Source organism: Hyla sarda, chromosome 4, assembly GCF_029499605.1.
Source record: "Hyla sarda isolate aHylSar1 chromosome 4, aHylSar1.hap1, whole genome shotgun sequence".
NCBI classification, from domain to species: Eukaryota; Metazoa; Chordata; class Amphibia; order Anura; family Hylidae; genus Hyla; species Hyla sarda.
Window position 1 is genome coordinate 75,374,253 of NC_079192.1, and position 22,874 is coordinate 75,397,126.

Genomic DNA, 22,874 nt, shown 5'->3' on the forward strand with positions numbered 1-22,874 from the left:
AGTGGACCCGGAGCAGCGGGAATAGGGAAGTGAACCTGCCCGGGATGCTTAAACTGCTATCCGACAGCAGCTTAAGCATTTTGCGCTGTCGAATAGCAGTTAATGCGATGGCCCCGACATATAAAAGCATTGTATGTCGATTTTATCATATGTCGGGGCCATCGCAGGTCGGGGGGTTACTGTACACTCAAATTGGTCCCTGTCCCCATTGGGGCTCACAATCTAAACCTGTGAGGGAGGAAGGTGGAGAAAACCATTGTGGGACAACCCCTATAGATACCATGGATCATGTACTCAGATGATAGTAGGCGATGCCTGTGATATTTCTATAGCATGTAAAACCCTTATTTTCATCTGAATTTTAGGGAAAACATAATGGCCGTGTGGTTGTCCTAAATTGCCTCTTCTTTGTAAAAGTTTCATTTTCTTGATAGGTCAGGGCCCAAGTTATAGCGGATCTTGTATTAGTTTGAAACTTGTTACACCTACTGTATTTTTCTGTAGCATACACATCGCATGCAGATCTATTCATATATATAGAAGGTAGTGGTCGGCACTTCCGTGGCGGTGGTGCACGTGGCAGAGTAGCACTAACAGTATGAAGAAAGGCCCAGCACTCACCAAAGTTGCAGTCAAGTTGATACTTTTATTCACATTCGGGCTGGGCGGTATATTGGTTCATACCGAATACCGAAATTTTTGTGCTGCTCGATATGAATTTTTCCCATACCGCAACCAGGCCCCTCCCCCTCGGGAATGAATGAATTATCAACCCAGCTCTGCGTTGTCCCCACATCAGGGAACTAATCTTATGTCACCCGCAAGCGCTGCCCTCCTGGTCCTCCTGTTTGTTGCGGGCCGCCGGCATAGACACTCTATACTGTACGCTATATCCCTATGCCCGGGCTGCAAAAGATAAACAAAATAAACTTTAACTCACATTCCCCGTCGGTCCGGACCAGCTTCCTGGGTATGTCGGAGAGCCGTCAGCCTATCACCGGCCGCAGCGATGTTCCGCCTCGGCCGGTGATAGGTTGAGCGCACTGTTATGTAAGAAGCTGGCTTCTTACATGACAGTGGGCTCAGCCTATCACCGGCCGAGGCGGAACATCGCTGTGGCTGGTGAAAGGCTGAAGGCTCACCGACGTTCCCGTCCCCAGGAAGAGCGTGGGGCTGATGTTTTGTTTATCTTTTGCAGGGCGGGCATAGGGATACAGCGTACAGTATAGAGTGTCAGCGCCGGCGGCCCACAACAAACAGGAGGACCAGAAGGGCAGCGCTTGCGGGTGAAGTGAGTAGTACCCCGATGGGGACAGCGCAGCGCTGGACTGATAATTAATTGGAGAGGGGGGGCAGAACAGCGTTCGCGGGTCACATGATTTGGGGGGAGGGGGGGAGAAATACTGTTAAATACCGTGGAACCGCCATAAGTTACAAAAATACCGTGATACACACATTTGGTCATACCGCCCAGCTCTAATTCACATGACGTGTTGTCAAGAACAGGACGCGTTTCGGCCATATGCCTTCCTCTGCTGTCTTCAGCAGAGGAAGGCATATTGCCGAAACGCATCCTGTTCTTGACACCACGTCATGTGAATAAAAGTATCACCTTGACTGTAACTTTGGTGAGTGCTGGGCCTTTCTTCATACTATTTTTTCATGTATATACCTGTGTATATATATATATATATATATACACTGTATGTATGTATGTGTATATATATATATATATATATATATATATATATATATATATATATATATGACCACTCATTCTTACAGATGCAGCAGAGATGAATTTGTCATTTACAAGTATGTTGGAGTATCACGGTGTTAACATAATTCTGTTACCTGCAGTCCTATGTAATACCAAGGTGAACACGTCCTCACTGCAATATATGTGGAATGACTAACTCGTCCATACTACATCTGCCTATCACCAATGTACGCATGCAGATCTGAAGAACCAGAAGCCTAAGGCTCATCAATACAGGGGTTAACGCAGAATGAGCAGTGTCAGGGAATGCAGGAAAGTTGCCGTCCTGCCAGCAGAATGCATTTTACTCAATACACAGCCTGCGCGCCAAAGAATCAAGTTTAACCCTATCTACAATGACAGAGGCCAAGATATTAGAGCACGCAACTTCGTTATCGACAAGGCCTGGCTGTACGCCGCTGTAGGGAAGCAGAGTATGTTCTTTGGCGCAAGTCATCGTCACATCCCTGTGTACGGTTTTCCATAGGATTGATGGGGAACCTACTGCATTATCTCAGCAGCGTATTATGATGATGCTACAAAATGACAAGCTGAGCTCTGCTACATCTGCACGTTTCTACAGTATCAGCCCAGATAACAAAACAGGAATGGGTTAGAAATAAGACGCAGATAGGGTTAGCAGCAGACAAAGAAGGTTATAGAGACATCATGGGAATTGGAGTGTTCTCACCTTATAGTGTCCTCCCAGGGTGCAGTCTCTGCCCCTCTCTCCATCAATATAGGGAAGTCAGTGTATAGAGGAGCAGGGTCTATACTCACTATACTGTGATAGATGGCTCAGTATTCCTTCCTGCTGCCCAATAACAGCTGGTGGTGGTGCCTCCGCCTTACCCTTATTGGATCGGCTGGATCAATGGGGCGTAGACTCTCTCAGACAATGCTAAGAAAGGGAGGAGGGGGGGTGGTCACAGCATCTGTCTGAGGAGGCAGCAAATACTGGTGTATGGCAGGAGATGGGAGGGGGGACAGCCTTTGTCATACTTCAAGGGACGTGGGAAAGTTGCTAAGTGATACATAGGCCATCCGATACACTGTATGTCCCGAAAACATGGAGACTATCCAGCCGGGAAGTAAAACAACCCATCAGGACATATCAGAAAGATGGGATATGGGTGTATGGACAGAAGGGAGAGAGGGCGGTGAGAAATGTATGGCCAAAGGCGATATACCGGGTGCATGTAAGGCTGTGTTCACATGGGGTGTAATTGATGCAGAAAATCTACAAAAAGATAGATACATATCAGAGAGTATGATAGATAGTTAGATATTAGATAGATAAATATGAGATAGATAGATAGATATGAGAGATAGATAGATAGATAGATATGAGATAGATAGATAGATATGAGATAGATAGATATGAGATAGATAGATAGATAGATGGATAGATAGATAGATAGATAGATAGATAGATAGATAGATATGAGATATATAAATAGATATGAGATAGATAGATATGAGATAGATAGATAGATAGATAGATATGAGATATATAAATAGATATGAGATAGATAGATATGAGATAGATAGATATGAACAGGAGAATGAAGCAGCCGGGTCCATGCAGTAGTTTGGTATCAGTATGTGCTGGCCAACTTATCCTTGTTTAGAATCGATAGATAGATAGATAGATATGTGGTGTCCCGGTACCGTATCCTATCCAGTACCTGCTTGGGTGGGTCCCCTTAGCCAGAGTCCCTAGGATGTTGGGGTCCCCATCGTCTAGTTCACCCCTAGTCACCTCTCATCCAGATAGTTATTGCTCCAATAACTTACTTAGGAAGCATGTAAATATTATATCAATGCCTATAAATAGTTAATTACCTGTCTATAGCGTAGCAGGACCTGCGGGTCACGTGATTAGGCAAACTTTATGGTATTTCTGCTTGAGGACCTTTGGAGGTCCTTGTGATGTAGTCAATCCCAGCCAAAGGCATAGCATGGGGGGTGCAGGGGGGGCCGGCCGCACCATCTGGGGGGGCGCGCTCGCACTCACAGCTCTCTGCCCCTGCCTGGCTCACTCACTCTCTCTGCAGTGCTGGCTGTGCGAATCCGATCCGAGCCGCCGGGTCGCCGCCCACTGTTGCCCCCCCCCCCCCGAGATTGTTGCCCCTCTTCCTGAACTATCGCATTGTGGAGCGGGAGCTGTCGGCTGTCCCGCTCCACCACCCTTTTCTCACGCCCGTCACCTTGCTATCACACGCCGTGGCTGCTCTATTCCTGCAGTCAGTGAGAGCCAATCATGGCAGGCCGGCGCGATGACATCACATCATCGCGCCGGCGCCCGGAGATCACGTCCCCGCGGCTCTCACTGACTGCTGGAATGGAGCTGCCGCAGCGTGGGAGAAAGGTGACGGGCATGAGAAAGGGGAGGGGGGAGCAAATTATAAGTGAGAGGGCCAAATGATGAGTAAGGGGCACATGTCAGGGGGGCATTATATGTGGGGGCAGATGACAGGACCCCCCCCCCTGTCATGTGCCCCTCATATATAATACGCCATGTCCTGTGCCCCTCACATATAATGCCCCCCCCTGACATATGCCCTTCACATATCATGCCCCCTGTCCTGCCCCCTCAGGGGGCATTATACGTGAGGGGCACATGTCAGGGGGGCATTATATGTGAGGGGCACAGGGCATAGGGCATTATATGTGAGGGGCACAGGACAGGGGACATTATAAGTCAGGGTCACATGTCAGGGGGGCATTATATGTGGGGGCACATGACAGGGGGGCATTATATGTGGGGGCACATGACAGGGGCCCCCTGTCATGTGCCCATATAATGCACATATAATGCCCCCCTGACATTTGCCGCTTACTTTTAATACCCAAAGTCATGTGCCTTGGATCATCTCCAGGGTTCGGTTCCATTTTGATGTTTAGTTTTTGTTCTTGATATTTTTTGTAGTTTAGGATGGTTGTGAGACGACATATAATAGCATGGCCCATGCTAGGTTACTACATTTGTAGATTTGTATTCATAGACCTGCTGAAAATGTGGAGACTGTGTAATGCATGTTCGCACTCAATAAAGTGTTTGAAAATAAACTTGTATTTAGATGCATTTTACTTTAATGACATCAGTATTTTCATAACAAACAATACATGTGCTTAGGGGGTAAGGGTTTCTTTAACTAATCTAGTGGAGGAGACTCGAGTGCTAAAATCCACGGGTTAGGGGGCGCAAATTACTTGCCTTGCCCCGGGTGCTGACAACCAACGCTACGCCACTGATCCCAGCACACTGTGTAACAGTGAATGACAGATGTTTGGACCAATCAGATTTGCCCCACCCCCTGCCCATATAAGGGAGCAGCGGCCATTGTTCTCTCTCTTGTTCCCGGGCTGTCAAACGAGCAGGATCTGCACAGCTGTCTATCGCAGTGAGTTAGGCCTGAGCCTTGCGGCAACGGCCGATATATCTAGGATCGCGAGTGTATCAATCCCTAAACACTCTGCAGGATCACCAGACCTTATCTATCCCCTAAATCCAGACGGATCCGCAATAATTACCCTAAATTCAGAGACTTTAATTTTACTCAAGGTCCGCAACAATTGTCAGCCATTGAGATCTATAAAGACTGTTTGCCATGAGACTGTCATTGTTCATTGGATGTACTGCAAGCACTTAAGTAAAGTTTGTTCAAGTTCAAGTACCTTGTGGACCTTCAGTCATTTTTATTACATGCACCTATCGTTTCTGGGAAGGGCGGCGATAGGCCGGAGAATTACCTCAGCATACCAGCCCTCAGCCTGGCGTCACGAACTCTAGGGTTAACATTAACCCCTTACCTACCACAACATCCCAACTACCCTACACCCCCCAGGGCTACCACAGATAGATAGATAGATAGATAGATAGATAGATAGATAGATGATCAATAGATAGATAGATAGATGGATAATAGATAGATATGAGATAAATAGATGAATAGATAGATAGATGATTGATAGATAGATAATAGATAGATATGAGATAGATAGAAATGAGATAAATAGATAGATATGAGATAGATAGATCGATAGATAGATATGAGGTAGAGAGATATTAGAGATAGATAGATATTATAGATAGATAGATGATTGATAGATAGATAGATAGATAGATAGAAAGATAGATATGAGAGAGAGATAGATAGATGATAGATAGATATGAGAGAAAGATAGATAGATGATAGATAGATAGATAGATATGAGAGAGATAGATAAATAGATATGAGATAGATAGATAAAAGTAGTTAGGAGTAGCACAACCATTCAAGTTAGCGGTTGCTACGGGTGCAAGCGGGCCCAATCGCAGCCCAGGTCACAGGCGGCCGTAGTGAGCAGAACAAAGCAAATCTCCCACAGAACTCTGATTTTCAGTGAAACAAGTAAAGTTTATTCCTCAAACAGGGATGCAACATTTCGACTGTCTTAACAGTCTTTATCAAGCATGTCAAGTGACCAAAAGGGCACTGTATGGAGGCTGCCTGACAGGGCAGCAAGGATACAGGGGTGCCTGGGCCACCACAAACTCCCCCTCTTAACAAATGCCATCCTCAGTGCCCAGTCCTGGAGGGCAGACATTAAAGTAGCCACTGGGGCCTCCTGATACAAACAGTTCCTGGGGCATTGATACAGAATGACCTTCTCAGGTCTGAGGAATAAACAACAAATAACTGGGGACAAGTCCATGCAGCATTGGTGAGAATGTCCTTACATGCTCCTTTTTAGCAAGTATGGATAACTGGGATGGTTAGACATGTGAAGTTTTTGAGTCTTGCAACTGCATACATAAACACATTTGATTCGGATCGGGTTGCCTGAGGCTTTCTATCCGAATGCCTTAGCTGCTGGGGCCCTTCGGCTATAGCTACTTCTCCCCAGTACACTATACACTTAGCTACAGATTTTTAGACAACATAACAATATTTCCTTTATACATGGTAGCTCTGTCACTATACGTGTTTATCTAGCTCCCAGGAGAACTCTCTGGCCAGTAGAGCACCCTGTACAAGATGGACAGGAAAGTGGTTAGACATTTGACATTATTGACTATTATGGACTGGGATTATAGACTGATTAGCTACAGTCCTACCTAGTCATGAAATTTGACTAGGTTATATACAAAGCACTATGTACATGACATTAGTATTATCTATGCTAGAATGACTAGATATCATTTTTACACATATTTATACTGTTAACTTTATACAAAGGTACTATTACTATTCTCTGTGTATCTGGCTGGTAACTGTCCCTGGCAGTGAGGCAGTGAGTACGCTTCATCTGACATAGTCAGGGTACCTCCTATACAAATTGCCAGGGGTATAAAAGACATTAAACACTCAGAGGTTTTTGTACAAATACATTTATTACAATGTGCCTGAAACAATACAACAACGACAATAATGAAGTTCTCAGTAAAGGATCACGGCTAGAAGCTGGGCACCTACACTTATGCAAATGGTTACATGAGTTCTTGGTGAGTTCACCAGGCACTTTTCTTAAATGTTGCAGGAACCTGAAAACAACAATAGTACTTCACAAAACATAGTTAGTGACTTGGTAGCAAAGTTATCACATGTAGACTCTTCAGCCAGGATATTTACCATCCCAGCCTCGCCTGTCAGACTGCTTCCTAGGCTGGGACATATAACGGGGTCCACAGGACTGTGCCCCCTCCAATGGACTCACTCGGCTATTCCAGTTTACCCAGGATAAGGTAGACTCGGTAATGGTGGGGCTGATGGTGACCACCATTTGCACTGCAGCAGCTTGCGCTACTAGGGGGAAAAGTAGTTGCTGCCTGTTTGGTAGGCCAAACCTCTTCCTCAGCAGGAGTAGGCCGAGGCACTTTAGTTGGTGCCGGGTGAGTAGGCCAAACCTAGTCAATGCTAGGAATAGGCCTGGGCACATCTGTTGTGGATACAGCTGCTCCTCGACTTGGGGTGTACTTGGGAGTGGTGGCAGCCATCTTAGGTAGCTTTGACATGTACTCAGGTATATCACGGAATACTTGCGGCCCATCGCCGAATAGCCACCAGGGCAGCGGTGTTGACCGGGGGTGTACTACAGATTTCTGGACCTGGGCTAGGGGTAGAAGGATGGTAGAAAAAGCTGCCTCAGCCGGAGTACTCACTTTTGACTCCTCTGTATGGATCTCTGCCCAAGATCCCCAGGTCCAGTGGTGGGGGAGCATCCTCACCGGCGATGAACCTCGGGAAGATGTCGGCGTTCCCTCTGTCGGGGTTGCTGGCCAGTCTCCATCGTCCTCGGGCAGCAGAACTTGGTAGCAGGCCACTTCGCGGTCCGACAGAGATCCATTGTAGACGATCTACCAGCTCTTGGAACATGTGCACCACGGCAACTTTCCGGGCCTCTAACGCCATCTTGGGACTCTCCAACCTCGTGCTTGTCTGTTTCGCCATGTTACTCCACTCACAGACTTCTGGCAAACTGATCCGGTGCCGCTGCACCTTTTAAGCAGGGATTCAGGAAAATGGCCGCCGGCCGGAAGTGCATCAGCGGTGCAGCGCTGACTTCCGCTCCCCTGCAACAAGGGGCGGATCTTTACAGTTCAACTTCAGCATTGATACAGCAACATGGTTTCCACACCCAGGGGCGGGACATGGTCTATGCCGTGAAGATACGTTGTCTACGCTGTGAAGATACGAGATGTGCAGCACCTGAAACTACGGATACTGGAAGCCTGTGCTAGCATTTCTCCTGCGGTGTTGCTATAAGTGTGTGAAGAGTGGGAGAAGATGGTTGCATTGACAATCCAACACAAGGGGCAGCACATTGAATACATTTTATAAGTGGTCAGAAACTTGTAAATAACTCATGAAAGAATAAAGTTACTTAAAACCAAGCACATCATTGTTTTTCTTGTGAAATTCCCAATAAGTTTGATGTGTCACATGACCCTCTTCCTATTGAAAAAACAAAAGTTGGATTCAAAATGGCCGACTTCAAAATGGCCGCCATGGTCACCACCCATCTTGAAAAGTTTCCCCCCCTCACATATACTAATGTGCCAAACAGGAATTTAATATCACCAACCATTCCCATGTTATTAAGGTGTATCCATCTAAATGGCCCACTCTGTAGATCATCTAGCCCTTCCAAGCAGGATCAGGATCCAAGAATGTAGTACAAAAAATGTAAATACAAAAAAATTATAAAAATAAAAGTACAGATGGTATGTAGACTCTTGTATTATTTAACCCATTCAGGACTTATCTGCCGCAATTGTTGTTCACATAAATGTCCATCATCTGCTCCAACTTGTACTGGGGAATCCCTCCAAACTCCTGACCCAATTCTGAAACAAAAGAGAGAAAATATATAAATGAACACAAGCGCTGACCAGGAGGAAAAGAAAACTACACATATCAGGCATCACATATATCAGGAGTAACTTTAAAGTCTACATTGAGGCCTTTCTGTCTCAGGGACTGTAATTTGAAGATCCAACTTAACTCTTTTTTACTTTAAAATACTGACCCGATCTCCTCCTCTTTTTAGTGGGGGAACATGGTCCACAAGCAGAAATCTCAGAAAAATGCTTTGGTACTGGAAGATCCTGCAAATATTTTTGTGGCTGGTCTTGAGGAAAATGTGATCTATGTATCCCACTACTTCAGCCATGTGCTGGGGTGGTGGAGATATATTGAAGAAAGGGGGTAACAGAGGGGTGACAAGGTGGTACCAAAGGGGTGGATAGGGGTGACAAAGGGACAGAGGGGTGATGAACATGGGTGACAGGAGCGGACAAGGTGGACATGGATGACAGGAAAGTGGACAAGGGTGAAAGGGAGTAACAGAGGAGTGACAAAGGGGGTTGGACAGGGGTGACAGAAGGGAGAGGGTGCGAAGAAGGAAAACGATCCAGCACTGGTTTGCAGGTAAAAACAGCTTCTTCTTTATTGGGTCAACTCCGACAAGACAACATAGCCGACGCGTTTCGGACCTACACTTGGTCCTTAGTCATGGCATACACACTCAATAAAAAAGAGATACATTTATATAAAACATTATGGTCACATGACCATTCATCAATTAGATGAGGGAAAACCGGGAAAACGTGACATGAATCCCAGAGAGCATTTAGGTAGTACATTTAATTATACATAGACAGAAAAAACAAGCAAGGAGATCGTAACTTCAAAATGTATATACATATAAAGGAGACCAAAACTAATAATAATAATAATAATAATAATACTCTCCTCTTTCACATTGGCATGGTCTGCACAGGCTTTTATTCCTCTTCTATAAGAGATATATATAAAAAAAGAATGTATACAACATTTGTCTGTTTTTCAACCGGGTATTTCCAGCTCGTGCAGAGACATGCAAATGTTTCACCTTTCAAGGCAAGTTAAAGGGGGGGTGGGGGCAAATATGAGAACACCTTTTCTCCGACTCCAAGAGAGTGATATATGTTATCATTCGCCACCTCTTCATATTACACTCCTCAGCAGGATAAAATCAAATCCTGCCTCAGATTCATACCCTGCGGTTGACGGGTGTCCAGCTGGAAAATCCAGAAAGACTCCCGGTTCAGCAGGGTCCTCCGGTGATCGCCTCCTCTGATATGCCTAAATACTTTTTCTATACCTATAATTTGCATCTGAAATGTGTCTCCTAATCCGGCACTTCAGGGCATTCACGGTACAGCCCACATACTGTATTCTACATGCAACACATGTGGCCATATAGACTACATGAGTAGTATTACATTACAGAAGGGAGAGGGTGCACTACCTTAAAGGGGTAGTCCAGTGGTGAAAAACTTATCCCCTATCCTAAGGATAGGGGATAAGTTTGAGATCGCGGGGGGCCGACCGCTGGGGCCCCCTGCGATCTCTCTGTACGGGGCCCCGACTCTCCGCCGAGATAGCGGGTGTCGACCCCCGCACGAGGCGGCGGCCAACACGCCCCCTCAATACATCTCAATGGCAGAGTCGGAGATTGCCAAAGGCAGCGCTTCGGCTCTGCCATAGAGTTGTATTGAGGGGGCGTGTCGGCCGCCGCCTCGTGCGGAGGTCGACACGCCCCCTTCCCGCCGGCTGTCGGGGCTCCGTACAGGAGATCGCTGGGGGCCCCAGGGGTCGGACCCCCCGCGATCTGCAACTTATCCCCTATCCTTAAGATAGGGGATAAGTTGTAAACCACTGAGTCACCACTGGACTACTCCTTTAATTAAGCTGAGCCGTTCTTCTTTGAGGGGCCGGGTAACATCGGGGCGGGTAACAACAATCCGGGGGCCAGGAACAATCCGGTGCACTATCCCCATTGCATTCAATCCCTCCTGGCCTGCGCGCCTGTGACTCACTCACGGCGCCGCAGGGGGAGGGGACGCTGTGTGCGCAGTGTTACCCTAGGCTAGGGGGACGCTGTGTGCGTATGTACACGCAATGCACACGAAGGGTTCCCTTCCCCCCTGCGCTGCCCTGACACACAGGCCGGGGCGGGAGATTTAAATAAATAAAAATTTGCCTGTTGGAGCCCGCGGAAACCCCGGCAATTCTCAACGGAAACCCATGGTTCCGGAGAACCCCGGTTGGGAATGGAGGGCTTGATCACTACTACTGGGGAGCTGCTGTGCATTTATGCTGTACATGAAGAAGGGGCTTGTGACCAGAGCCTAACCACCGCCTACTTGACCTTTGTGCTGCTCCATCTGCTTGTTGTAGATCGAAAGATAGATAAGAGATAGATAGATAATGAGATAGTTGGTAGATAGATAGCTAGATAATGAGATAGATAGATAGATATGAGATAGATAGATAGATGATAGATAGATAATGAGATAGTTGGTAGATAGATAGCTAGATAATGAGATAGATAGATAGATATGAGATAGATAGATAGATGATAGATAGATAATGAGATAGTTGGTAGATAGATAGCTAGATAATGAGATAGATAGATAGATAGATATGAGATAGATAGATAGATATGAGATAGATAGATAGATAGATAGATAGATATGAGATAGATAGATATGAGGTAAATGCCTGTGATGATTTTGCAATACTCTGTTGGGAGATGTCTATGCTATATCTGGCCATCTGGTGGTTGTAATTAGTGTTGAGCGGCATAGGCCATATTCGAATTCGCGAATATTCGCGAATATATGGACGAATATTCGTCATATATTCGCGAATATTCGCATATTTGTTATATTCTCGTTTTATTTTCGCGTATGCGAATATTCGCGTATGCGAAAATTAACATATGTGAAAACTAACATATAAAAAATTAACATACGCGAGAATTCGCATATGCGAAATTTAGCATCTGCTAATTTTTGTATATGCGAAGTTTTGCACGCCAGTCTCACACAGTAGTATTAGAGCCTTCTTCACACCATACAAGCTGGAAGCAGAGAGGGGTGATCACTGTGATGTGTACTGTGAAGAAAAAAAAAACAAAAAAAACCAATATTCGTAATTACGAATATATAGCGCTATATTCGCGAAATTCGAAAATTCGCAAATATGCGATATTCGCGAATAATATTCGAATTGCGAATATTCGCGAGCAACACTAGTTGTAATGAGAATTGCAGCCTGTGTTTTACTAGAATGTTGTAATAATGTATTGAAATTGCATCATGAGAAATTAAAGTACTTCAAGGGGTATTTCTATCTCATACATATATGGCATATACACAGGATATGCCATAAATATTGGATAAATGTGGTTTCCACCTATAAGACCCTTCTGGGCTGCCGCAGGGATCCGATCATTCAAAATGGCGGACAGAGGTCTCCTCACCTACCTCCTTCGTCTCCAGGGGTCTTATTTTCCCATTTTACCCTTAGAAAGTGTAAAAAAAAAAAAAAAAAAGGAATAAACATATTTGGTATCGCCGCGTGTGTAAATATCCAAACTATCAAAATATAATGTTAATGATCCCGTATGGTGTACGGCATAAACGTAAAAAAAATAAAAAAAAGTTAAAAATTGCTGCTTTTTTGTCACATAATATTCCCCAAAAAATTCTAAAAAAATTTATTAAAAGTTTCATATATGCAAATGTGGTATCAATAAAAAGTACAGATCACAGCGCAGAGTTATGAATTTTAGAAGGTGAGGTGGAAAAAACGAAAATGCAAAAATAAAATTGGCTGCGTCCTTAACCCCTTAAGGACACATGACGTACTGGAACATCATGTGTCCGCTCCCAATCTATAACGCGGGGCCACGGCGGGCCCGGCCTCTAACATCGGCCGGGACCTGTGGCTAATAGCATGCGGCATTGATCGCAGTGCCGCGCGCTATTAACCCTTTAGACGCGGCGTTCAAAGTTGAACGCCGCGTCTAAAGTGAAAGTGAAAGTATGCCGGTTAGCTCAGTGGGCTGTTCGGGATAGCCGCGGTGAAATCGCGGCATCCCGAACAGCTTACAGGACAGCAGGAGGGTCCCTACCTGCCTCCTCGCTGTCCGATCGCCGAATGACTGCTCAGTGCCTGAGATCCAGGCATGAGCAGTCATGCGGAAGAATCATCGATCACTGGTTTCCTATGAGAAACCATTGATCAATGTAAAAGATCAGTGTGTGCAGTGTTATAGCTCCCTATGGGACCTATAACACTGCAAAAAAAAGTGAAAAAAAGTGAATAAAGATCATTTAACCCCTTCCCTATTAAAAGTTTGAATCACCCCCCTTTTCCCATAGAAAAAAACACAGTGTAAATAAAAATAAACATATATGGTATCACCGGAAATGTCCGAATCATAAAAATATATCGTTAATTAAACAGCACGGTCAATGGCGTGCGCGCAAAAAAATTCAAAAGTCCAAAATAGTGCATTTTTGGTCACTTTTTATATCATGAAAAAATGAATAAAAAGCGATCAATAAGTCCTATCAATGCAAATATGATACCGTTAAAAACTTCACATCACGGCGCAAAAAATGAGCCCTCATACCGCCCCATATGCGCAAAAATAAAAAAGTTATAGGGGTCAGAAATGACAATTTTAAACGTATTAATTTTCCTGCATGAAGTTATGATTTTTTCCAGAAGTACGACAAAATCAAACCTATATAAGTAGGGTATCATTTTAACCGTATGGACCTACAGAATAAATATCAGGTGTCATTTTTACCGAAAAATGTACTACGTAGAAACGGAAGCCCCCAAAAGTTACAAAACTGTTTTTTTTTTTCAATTTTGTCGCACAATGATTTTTTTTTTCCGTTTCACCGTAGATTTTTGGGCAAAATGACTGACGTCATTGCAAAGTAGAATTGGTGGCTCAAAAAATAAGCCATCATATGGATTTTTAGGTGCAAAATTGAAAGAGTTATGATTTTTTAACCCCTTAAGGACCGGGGGTTTTTCCGTTTTTGCATTTTCGTTTTTTGCTCCTTGCCTTTAAAAAATCATAACTCTTTCAATTTACACCTAAAAATCCATATGATGGCTTATTTTTTGCGCCACCAATTCTACTTTGTAATGACGTCAGTCATTTTGCCCAACAATCTACGGTGAAACGGGAAAAAAATCATTGTGCGACAAAATTGAAAAAAAAACGCTGTTTTGTAATTTTGGGGGCTTCCGTTTCTACGTAGTACATTTTTAGGTAAAAATGACACCTGATATTTATTCTGTAGGTCCATACGATTAAAATGATACCCTATTTATATAGGTTTGATTTTGTCGTACTTCTGGAAAAAATCATAACTACATGCAGGAAAATTAATACGTTTAAAATTGTCATCTTCTGACCCCTATAACTTTTTAATTTTTCCGTGTATGGGGCGGTGTGAGGGCTCATTTTTTGCGCCGTGATCTGAAGTTTTTAACGGTACCATTTTTGCATTGATAGGACTTATTGACTTTTTATTCATTTTTAAATGATATAAAAAGTGACCAAAAATGCACTATTTTGGACTTTGGAATTTTTTTGCGCGCACGCCATTGACCGAGCGGTTTAATTAATGATATATTTTTATCATTCGGACATTTCCGCACGCGGTGATACCATATATGTTTATTTTTATTTACACTGTGTTTTTTTTTTATTGGAAAAGGGGGGTGATTCAAACTTTTAATAGGGGAGGAGTTATATGATCTTTATTCACTTTTTTTTTTCACTTTTTTTTGCAGTGTTATAGGTCCCATAGGGACCTATAACACTGCACACACTGATCTCCTATGCTGATCACTGGTTTCTCATAAGAAACCAGTGATCAACGATTCTGCCGCATGACTGCTCAGGCCTGGATCTCAGGCACTGAGCAGTCATTCGGCGATCGGACAGCGAGGAGGCAGGAAGGGGCCCTCCCGCTGTCCTGTCAGCTGTTCGGGATGCCGCGATTAGCCGCGGCTATCCCGAACAGCCCGACTGAGCTAGCCGGCAACTTTCACTTTTAGCCGCGCGGCTCAGCTCTGAGCGCGCGGCTAAAGAGTTAATAGTGCGCGGCGCCGCGATCGGCACAGCGCGCTATTAGAGGCGGCACTATGACGCCGGGCCCGCCGTGATATGACGCGGGGTTACTGTGTAACCCCGCGTTATATCAGAAGAGCAGGACCAAGGATGTACCGGTACGTCCTTGGTCCTTAAGGGGTTAAAGGCAAAGAGCAAAAAACGAAAATGCAAAAACGGAAAAAACCCCGGTCCTTAAGGGGTTAAGGGGTTAACCAAAAACAAACAAACATGATATTGTGATCCTCTGTTGGAATGTGTTTATGTTACATGTTGCCACTCAGTGGTTGTGATATGAGTTGCAGCCTGTGGGGGATTTTACCAGCATGTCATGGTAATTGCCCAAATAGATTAATCCCTCTGATTTGCCCATAACAACCAATCACACAATGTGATTGGTTGTTAGGGGCAAGGGGCAAGTCTTGGGAAAAAAAGTGTGGGAACTCACCCAAGATTTCCACTCAAGGGCTGGTCCTGCTAATGGGAACAGTGGGGGAGATTTATCAAAACTGTCCAGAGGAAAAGTTGCTGAGTTGCCCATAGCAACCAATCAGATCACTTCTTTCATTTTGCAGAGGCCTTGTTAAAAATGAAAGAAGTGATCTGATTGGTTGCTATGGACAACCGGGCAACTTTTCCTCTGGACAGGTTTTGATAAATCTCCCTCAGTGTTCCTGCTGTGGAAAAAGTGCAGGAACTCCATTCCCATGCATTCCTACAGGACTTGAGCTCTGGTTATGGGCCAATGTATTGAATTTGTATCATAAGAAATAAAAAAATAATGAGAGTGGACACATCTGTATATGGGCTCTAAGAGGCTCTTTTTTTTTTTTTTTTTAGTATTCATACAGTTAAATAATGCATGATAAGTGCTTAATACAGGTTGTCTTAAAAGGAGTTGTTTAATTTAGAGAACCCATATCTATATACCCTTTCAGAGAATTCTAAGTTAAACGGGCACTATCAGATATAAAAACTTTTTATATGTTGTATCTTGGCAAAACAAAAAGAAAACTGCTTTTGAAAATCCCACCACTAGGGGTCCCCATACCTCTTGGGATACTGATGATTCCCCACAGCATGAGCGTGTCCAAGGGTCATGGACACAAGATGGCTGATTGACACGCTGCAGGAGGAACACGGCCTGCAACAACACTGCTGTAACACAGAGTTTTACCAAACATGTGCCTCCAGATATTGCAAAACTGCAACTCCACACATGCCTGGACAGTCAAACGATGTCTGGGCATGCTGGGAGTTGTAGTCTTGCAAAAGCTGTAGGCAAAGTGAGGGAGGGGGAGGAGTCATCACAGTGCAGGCAAGGGATGGACACGCCCCCTCTCTTCGACAAGATGGAAAAGACATTGAGCAGCTGTAATATGCTTTTTTTGTGTGAAATATAGGTGATAGAGACATAAAAATGACATGTACATGATCAGGATGAGGTACTGAGTAACAGATAAGCTTTGGCTTTATTGTGAGATCTGACAGGTACATCTTAAAGAGGTTTTTCAGTGCTTCTACGATCGTTCGGTGTCCTGCTCCAGTCACCAAAGCGATTGTCTTCTTAAGCAGCTGCATGACACGTCGGGCCCAGTGTGTTACACTCCCGCTCAGCGAATGGCTGGCCGCAGCGATGGTATCTATGGTAACCTCCATATGCATCTGCTTTTACACCCGTTAAAGGGGTACTCCGCCACTAGACATCTTATCCCCTATCCAAAGCATAAGTGTTAGATCCCAGCGGTCAGACCCCCACAATGCTGGGAGTTGTAGTTTTGCAATGGCTATCAGTAATCTCTCCCAGATTGCAGATATAAATATAAATCTCTATCATATTAGTAAAACAAATATATCTTTACGGCTCTCTTGCCTTGTATGAATGGTGCAGTATATATCGTAGCATACGGCGTATTGAAACAAACATAATACTAGCAGCAATGCCTATAGCTCCCTAGGATAACACCGCCTCTCTATTATGTTCTGTGATAATATAAATCTTATTGGGGGGTGAACGCGGCCATATGTTGGTTGACAACGTCCATATGAGAAAGTCTCTCAAACCCCAGAGGGAAGACGCTGCGTGATGGAAACATCCAATGACTTCCTACATCTCTTACCTACAGCAGATCTTTAACTACTGTAGTATATATTTAGGGCCATTTATTATTATTTTTAATTTTTATTTATTTTTTTTACAGAATTTTTAAATGAGGTTCAAAGAGGGAGATTTAGCATTCGAAATTTTCATTTGTGCAGTTTCTCTACCAGGGTTTCTGTGTATAATTTAAGAATTTGCATACTCGTTAGAATTAGTGCACCTGCAATATTGCGCATTTTTTTCACATTTCAAATTATCATCTAATGTTTGCGCTGGCTTCATCATTTCTTCCACTTTTATCAGGACTGGTGCGGACTGGATTTTTGCCACCTGAGGCAAAAGCTACTTTTACCACCCCCTTAACTCCTCCCATTGACACGCCCTACCTTACTACTTGGGTGACACATTGTAACAAACCTCTCCCTCATGTAATCACCTTACTACTGGGGTGACACACTGTAACAAACCTCCCCCTCATGTAATCACCTTACTACTGGGGTGACACACTGTAACAAACCCCTCCTCATGTAATTACCTTACTACTGGGGTGACACATTGTAACAAACCTCCCCCTCATGTAATCACCTTACTACTGGGGTGACACACTGTAACAAACCCCTCCTCATGTAATTACCTTACTACTGGGGTGACACACTGTAACAAACCTCCTCCTCATGTAATTACCTTACTACTAGGGTGACACACTGTAACAAACTTCCCCCTCATGAAATTACCTTACTACTGGGGTGATACACTGTAACAAACCTCCTCCTCATGTAATCACCTTACTACTGGGGTGACACACTGTAACAGACCTCCTCCTCATGTAATTACCTTACTACTGGGGTGACACACTGTAACACACTTCCCCCTCATGTAATTACCTTACTACTGGGGTGATACACTGTAACAAACCTCCCCCTCATGTAATCACCTTACTACTGGGGTGACACACTGTAACAAACCTCCTCCTCATGTATTTACCTTACTACTGGGGTGATACACTGTAACAAACCTCCCCCTCCTGTAATCACCTTACTACTGGGGTGATACACTGTAACAAACCTCCTTCTCATGTAATTACCTTACTACTGGGGTGACACACTGTAACAAACCTCCCCCTCATGTAATCACCTTACTACTGGGGTGATACACTGTAACAAACCTCCCCCTCATGTAATCACCTTACTACTGGGGTGATACACTGTAACAAACCTCCCCCTCATGTAATCACCTTACTACTGGGGTGACACACTGTAACAAACCTCCCCCTCATGTAATCACCTTACTACTGGGGTGATACACTGTAACAAACCTCCCCCTCATGTAATCACCTTACTACTGGGGTGATACACTGTAACAAACCTCCCCCTCATGTAATCACCTTACTACTGGGGTGACACACTGTAACAAACCTCCTCCTCATGTAATCTCCTTACTACTGGGGTGATACACTGTAACAAACCTCCCCCTCATGTAATCACCTTACTACTGGGGTGATACACTGTAACAAACCTCCCCCTCATGTAATTACCTGACTGTTAGGGTGACACTGTGACAAGCCTCCTCCTCATGTAATCACCTTACTACTGGGGTGATACACTGTAACAAACCTCCCCCTCATGTAATCACCTTACTACTGGGGTGACTCATTGTAACAAACCTCCTCCTCATGTAATCTCCTTACTACTGGGGTGATACACTGTAACAAACCTCCCCCTCATGTAATCACCTTACTACTGGGGTGATACACTGTAACAAACCTCCCCCTCATGTAATCACCTTACTACAGGGGTGACACACTGTAACAAACCTCCTCCTCGTGTAATTACCTTACTACTGGGGTGATACACTGTAACAAACTCCCCCTCATGTAATCACCTTACTACAGGGGTGACACACTGTAACAAACCTCCCCCTCATGTAATCACCTTACTACTGGGGTGATACACTGTAACAAACCTCCCCCTCATGTAATCACCTCACTACTGGGGTGACAAACTGTAACAAACCTCCTCCTCATGTAATTACCTTATTACTGGGGTGATACACTGTAACAAACCTCCCCCTCATGTAATCTCCTTACTACTGGGGTGACAGCTTAGCGGCTGTCAGGATCTGGAGAAATAACTCTCTTGCGGAGGGCAGAACGTCTCCCCCATCAAGAAGGTGCTCTAGGAGGCTGCCTATTTTGCCTAAAGGTGGAGCTGACCTGGCTTTCATGGGGAGTGGTTAGTAGATGCACTGGTTGGCGTAGGAATGTGTGAGAGCTTTTCCCCTTCTTTTGTACTATCTGGGGGCTTTTATAAAAGGAATCAACATGGTTAGGCTATGTTCACATGCCAGAATTTCTTCATGAATTCATAGCAAATACACTTCAATTGGATTACGCTGTCCCATTCACATAGCAGAATTTCTGCTGCAGAATTTTATTGAAGTAAATTGGCTATAAATTCATGCTGAATTTAATGCAAAATTCCAAGCAGAAATTCTGCCGTGTGAACAAAGCCTAAAAGGAGGAGAGTATATTAGAAGAAAAACTACCACAAGAGGACATAGTTTTATATTAGAGGAGGCAAAGGTTTCTGCAGTAATATCAGGAAGTATTACTTTACTGAGAGAGTAGTGGATACATGGAATAGCCTTCCTGCAGAAGTGGTCGCTGCAAATACAGTGAAGGAGTTTAAACATGCATGGGATAAGCATAAGGCTATCCTTCATATAAGATATAGATAGGCATAAGGCTATCCTTTATATAAGATAGGGATAGGTATAAGGCTATCCTTCATATAAGATATAGATAGGCATAAGGCTATCCTTTATATAAGATAGGGATAGGTATAAGGCTATCCTTCATATAAGATAGGGATAGGCATAAGGCTATCCTTCATATAAGATAGGGATAGGCATAAGGCTATCCTACATATAAGATAGGGATAGGCATAAGGCTATCCTTCATATAAGATATGGATAGGCATAAGGCTATCCTTCATATAATATAGAGATAGGCATAAGGTTATCCTTCATATAAAATAGAGATAGGTATAAGGCTATCCTTCATATAAGATAGAGATAGGCATAGGGCTATCCTTCATATAAGATAGAGATAGGTATAAGGCTATCCTTCATATAAGATAGGGATAGGCATAAGGTTATCCTTCATCTAAGATAGGGATAGGCATAAGGCTATCCTTCATATAAGATAGTGATAGGCATAAGGCTATCCTTCATATAAGATAGAGATAGGCATAAGGCTATCCTTCATATAAGATAGAGATAGGCATAAGGCTATCCTTCATATAAGATAGAGATAGGCATAAGGTTATCCTTCATATAAGATAGAGATAGGTATAAAGCTATCCTTCATATAAGATAGAGATAGGTATAAGGCTATCCTTCATATAAGATAAAGATATGCATAAAGCTATCCTTCATATAATATAGAGATAGGCATAAGGTTATCCTTCATATAAAATAGAGATAGGTATAAGGCTATCCTTCATATAAGATAGAGATAGGCATAGGGGTATCCTTCATATAAGATAGAGATAGGCATAAGGCTATCCTTCATATAAGATAGAGATAGGCATAAGGTTATCCTTCATATAAGATAGAGATAGGTATAAGGCTGTCCTTCATATAAGATAGTGATAGGCATAAGGTTATCCTTCATATAAGATAGAGATAGGTATAAAGCTATCCTTCATATAAGATAGAGATAGGTATAAGGCTATCCTTCATATAAGATAGGGATAGACATAAGGCTATCCTTCATATAAGATAGAGATAGGTATAAGGCTATCCTTCATATAAGATAAAGATATGCATATGGTTATCCTTCATATAAGATAGAGATAGGTATAAGGCTGTCCTTCATATAAGATAGAGATAAGCATAAAGCTATCTATCTTCCATATACGATAGGGATAGGCATAAGGCTATCCTCCATATAAGATAGAGATAAGCATAAAGCTATATATCCTCCATATAAGATAGGATAAGCATAAGGCTATCCTCCATATAAGATAGAGATAGGCATGAGGCTATCCTCCATATAAGATGGAGATAGGCATAAGGCTATCCTCCATATAAGATAGAGATAGGCATGAGGCTATCCTTCATATAAGATAGAGATATGCATATGGTTATCCTTCATAAAAGATAGAGATAGGTATAAGGCTGTCCTTCATATAAGATAGAGATAAGCATAAAGCTATCTATCTTCCATATACGATAGGGATAGGCATAAGGCTATCCTCCATATAAGATAGAGATAAGCATAAAGCTATATATCCTCCATATAAGATAGGATAAGCATAAGGCTATCCTCCATATAAGATAGAGATAGGCATGAGGCTATCCTCCATATAAGATGGAGATAGGCATAAGGCTATCCTCCATATAAGATAGAGATAGGCATAAGGCTATCCTCCATATAAGATAGGACCAGGGACTATTGATAGGATTCAGGGTATTGTGCAGACTAGATGGGCCAAATAGTTCGTATCTGCTGACACATTCTGTGTTTCTGCACATTAGATGTTTTTTTAAAGAGCCTTTTCAAAATAATCATGGTAAAAAGTACATGTCTGCGTTACAGTCTTAATTTTTGCCATGATTTGGGAAACATTACAATAACAGAAAAAAAGCAGCAAGAACCCCAAAGTGTTAACCTCAGGGGAGATGTATATCTCTTATATATCCTGATCCCATAGAGATGGCAGAGGGATCTGAAAGGTGATGATGTCATACTGTAGTCCTTGTGACGTGGAGTCGCTGGTCATGTGAGTGCTCAGTCGGCGCATTCGCTCTATGCAAAGAGCAGAGCACTCATGTGACCAGCGACTCGAGGTAACTAGGAGGAGGAGTCACAGACCCCGAATGTAAATTCAGCCGGCGGGGTCCACCACTAGCAGAGGATCTTCTGGGGGACATATCTTAGGACCTACTGGCCGAATTTTAATAAGTGACCCCCTCGTTGGACCCACAGTATAACCCAGGGAATTGGGTTTAGTGTGGGTGAACAGGCTGATAGTTTTCCTTTAACCCCTTAAGGACTCAGGGTTTTTCAGTTTTTGCACTTTTTATTTTCCTCCTCACCTTTTAAAAATCCTAACGCTTTCAGTTTTCCCCTACAGACCTATATGAGGGGTTGTTTTATGCGCTACCAATTTTAGTTTGTAATGCCATCAGTCATTTTACCCAAAAGTCTACGAAACCCCAAAAAATTATTTGTGGGACAAAATTGAAAAAAATAAAAATAAAGGCTATTTTGTGACTTTTGGGGGCTTCCGTTTCTACACAGCGCTCAATAAAAATGACACCTTATCTTTATTCTCTAGGCCCATACGATTAAAATGATACCCTACTTATATAGGTTTGATTTTGTTTTACTACTGTTAAAAAATTATTACTTTTTGCATGAAAATTTGTATGTATAAAAATGTCCTCTTTTGACCCATATAACTTTTTTATTTTTTCGCATATAGGGCGGTATGAGGGTCATTTTTTGCGCCGTGATCTGAAGTTTTTATCGGTACCATTTTTGTTTTGATG

At 43.3% G+C, this 22,874-nt stretch overlaps 1 protein-coding gene across 1 annotated transcript in view; it reads right to left on the reverse strand.

Annotated features, from left to right (window-relative positions):
* RASSF2 (Ras association domain family member 2) overlaps nucleotides 1-2,632 on the reverse strand; it is a 64,735-nt gene extending 62,103 nt beyond the window's left edge. Inside the window, exon 1 of the mRNA XM_056571390.1 lies at nucleotides 2,451-2,632. The gene's annotated coding sequence lies outside the window, so the exon portion shown is untranslated. The remainder of the gene's footprint in view (nucleotides 1-2,450) is intronic.
* Between the last annotated feature and the right edge of the window lie 20,242 nt (nucleotides 2,633-22,874).